The sequence below is a fragment of the Lolium perenne genome, chromosome 2, assembly GCF_019359855.2.
Source record: "Lolium perenne isolate Kyuss_39 chromosome 2, Kyuss_2.0, whole genome shotgun sequence".
Lineage (NCBI taxonomy): Eukaryota > Viridiplantae > Streptophyta > Magnoliopsida > Poales > Poaceae > Lolium > Lolium perenne.
The window spans coordinates 250,053,446-250,056,956 of record NC_067245.2 but is presented as its reverse complement, the minus strand read 5'-3'; the positions used below and the strand labels follow the sequence as shown (position 1 = coordinate 250,056,956).

General features: G+C 41.6%; 1 long non-coding RNA gene across 1 annotated transcript; it reads right to left on the bottom strand.

Moving 5' to 3' along the window:
- Window positions 1-1,970: 1,970 nt before the first annotated feature.
- Window positions 1,971-2,936, bottom strand: LOC139835308 (uncharacterized). The gene is made up of 3 exons (XR_011751104.1): window positions 2,612-2,936; window positions 2,111-2,180; window positions 1,971-2,034 (listed from the first exon to the last, which is right to left on the bottom strand). It is a non-coding gene; the product is annotated as an uncharacterized lncRNA (long non-coding RNA).
- Window positions 2,937-3,511: the final 575 nt, after the last annotated feature.

Genomic DNA, 3,511 nt, shown 5'->3' with positions numbered 1-3,511 from the left:
GCTTTGCCTTTCACCTTTGACTTGTCCATCACCATCTTAACTTTGAGGCGAGCCTTTCCTAAGAATAAGACTTCTACTTCTGATGGCAGTTCAACATTAGGGATAATGTGGCTCATGGTGAATCTCTTCGAAAAGTACTGCATAAAAGAAATCAAACATATTAACAACAGTTATGGTGTAGAAAATAAATAGAAATCTCTTGGTGTGTGCTGTAATGTTTACCATTTTTGCTTTACCCTCCTGGACGTGTGATTTTTTTATGGTGCAGACATATATGGGTGTTTTCAGATTTGTTTCCTGACATTTACTTCTCAGATAATCAATGTTATCTCTCAGATAACGAAATTCTCCATCATCCATAGCTACTCGATTTGCATACTCAACAAACACCTCGAACTCACGCTCGCACTTTATTCTAGGACCTGCGTAAGTATTAAATTAATACATCAGGCCCAACAATAGAATCGCATATGGAAGACATAAATGGGAGGTAATTTCGGACCTCTTATATTCAGCTTTTTGTGCAACTTAAGAGCAGCACGAACATGACGAACACGAGCAAACGATGCCACCTAGTTGAATATAGAAAAGATGTAACACATACAAATTTGAGTCCTAAGATGGTTAGGGCATCGATCACCGTCAGAGAAAATAGGGCATCGGGCAATCGGAAGAGACGAGTTTGTACTTGACTAGATTAGATCTGATATTAAATATAGACAACACGAGATGAGTTGCGTATGACTTACATCATCTTCCATTGTAACTTCGCAGACGCCGCTCTTCCCGTCCAGGCTTCGATGAGAGACGATATGAGGTTAGATGAGGCGATTATATAGGTGGAAGTGGGCAAAAGGCGATCATAATCTTGTTACCTTAATTCGTGGGAGGGTCGATATCAACGTGACAAAGTTTGTTTCCCTAAATAATGTCGTTACCTTAATTCGTGGGAGGGTCGATATCAACGTGACAAAGTTTGTTTCCCTAAATAATGTCGTTACCTTAATTAGTGGGGAAGGTTGGGATTCGATAGTTTGGAGGCGTAGTCAATTACGGGGATCGATTATTAATGTTGTCCCCTTAATTAGTACAATCAAAGGTACACATTTTAGAATAATTGCCCGCTAATTCATGTTGTTACCTTAATTAGTACTACTCATGTCGTAATACTGCTGCAAATAGAAATTAATTTTCACACCTTATGCGCAGAGTAATCAAAGTAGCTCAAACAGATTCTCTTAGCGATGGCGTTTGATAGTCGGAATGAGAGGAGATGGACGGAGAGCAAGGTTATTTCACGGCATTTTTTCGTGGTTACAATGCATTATAATTTCAGTAAACTTAAAATTTGAACCACTACTGACATTCATGAATAATTTGAAAACAGTATGACATAAACGTTAAATAAAGTTTGCAACAAACATCAAAATGTCTCAGCATGACTTCCAACTTGGACAAATAAGCTAATTGTAAAAATAATGTAATGCCTTTGTTGATTTCAGAGAATATCAACCAGAAGCTTGAGACCACCACCGCGGCTACCACGGAACCAGAACACAAACACGTTTTTAACTCTCATATTAGTCTTCTTCACAACCTTCATCCAGTTTGTTGTTATCATGGCACCTCCTTTGCCTTTTCCATTGACCTGTGACTTGCTCATCACCATCTTAACTGTTGCAATTTTAGTATTCGATGAATAAACTTCTATTTCTGCTGGTAGCTGTGTATGCCTAGCAATGTGGTTTAGTGTGAATCCCCTAGAAGTACCGCATATAAGATTACAGTCAATTAGAGAATTCAATCAGCTATGTTAGGAAACTGTGAAAATTTTGGTGTGTAATCCAGCGCTTACCATTTTTGCTTTATTCTTCACGACGTTTGATTTTTTGATCGTGCAGACATACGGTGGCTTTCTTGGCATGTGCTTGTCAACTAGCTGTTTCAATGAAGCAAGTTGTGCATCATCCATTCTTACGCGATTGGCATTCCTGATGAAACCTTCAAAATCATCACCCTCCTCACAGTTAGGACCTGCATACAAAATTATATACATAAACCAGAATATTACAATTTCCTTGGAAAACAAGAGTGTCCTAAATTTGTGTACCTCTTACGATATGCTTTTTGTTCTTCCTCACAGCAGCACCGCAACGCCGTGGGCTAACACGTTGTGCCACCTAGCAAAGTGTACAACACATATAACTGATGAGTTCTTGTGTGGAATACTCAAGCGTCCCGGATATAGAGATCTAACTAGTGGCGATTAGTGCAAATCTTTGTGATAAAATAAGGAGGGGACAATCGATTATTTACCCAAACGTTAATCTGCCCTGGATGATCTAACCATAGTTGTAGATTACACATTAAGGACATGGCGGCCTAAGGACATTATATATACTTGTGTTTATGATCTACCCGAAAGGGGTTTTCGGAGAACTAGAATCTGTTAAGTACGTATAATCTAATAAGTATGAAGCGCCGACTCTATCCAATGAGATTTTGGATGTGTTGATCTGGTCGATTCCCATGGCGGCCTCCCATACGTAATTTGCGATCTATCTCGACGACAAGTCAAATAATATTACGACAGGTGAAAGTCTTGACATACCTGATCCATGGCAAAGGGGTGCCGTCGATGATCAACACTAGTTCTCTCAGATGAACAGGTGAAAGATGTTGCTTGGTCGGCCGCCCAGACGTCGCTGAGATGAAACGGTGTGAAAAGACGACGATGATATAGTTCGTGGGGGTGTGGGTTACCCGTGATGGGTAGTACGTGTTGCCGCAAATTACGCCCTGCACAATTAAAGTTGTTAACTAATATGTTGGGTGGGTGGGCTTGATCGTTTCGTGCCGGAAATTCGATTCGTGGGCCGGATCATCGTCCAAGCAAGGCAGCCTTTGTTTAATTTTTTTTCTTTTTTATATTTAAGAGGGAAAATATAGGGTTTTAGGCCAAAACATGCACTTTTGGAGCAAATCAAGTGGCTGGGGATGCCAGGGTGAGGCCACACTTGGCACATGGGTGCACCAATGCATGCCCCACACTTCTACCCTTGGAATTTACATGAATAATATGGGGTAGACCATGGTGAGTTGCACCCAGACACCCCAAATATAGGGTTTTAGGCCAAAACATGCACTTTTGGGGCAAATCAAGTGGCTGGGGATGCCAGGGTGAGGCCACACTTGGCACATGGGTGCACCAATGCATGCCCCATACTACGACCCTTGGAATTTACAGGAATAATATGGGGTACACCATGGTGGGTTGCACCCAGACACCCCAAATATAGGGTTTTAGGCCAAAACATGCACTTTTGGGGCAAATCAAGTGGCTGGGGATGCCAGGGTGAGGCCACACTTGGCACATGGGTGCACCATTGCATGCCCCACACTGCCACCCTTGGAATTTACATGAATAATATGGGGTAGACCATGGTGGGTTGCACCCAGACACCCCAAATATAGGGTTTTAGGCCAAAACATGCACTTTTGGGGCAAATCA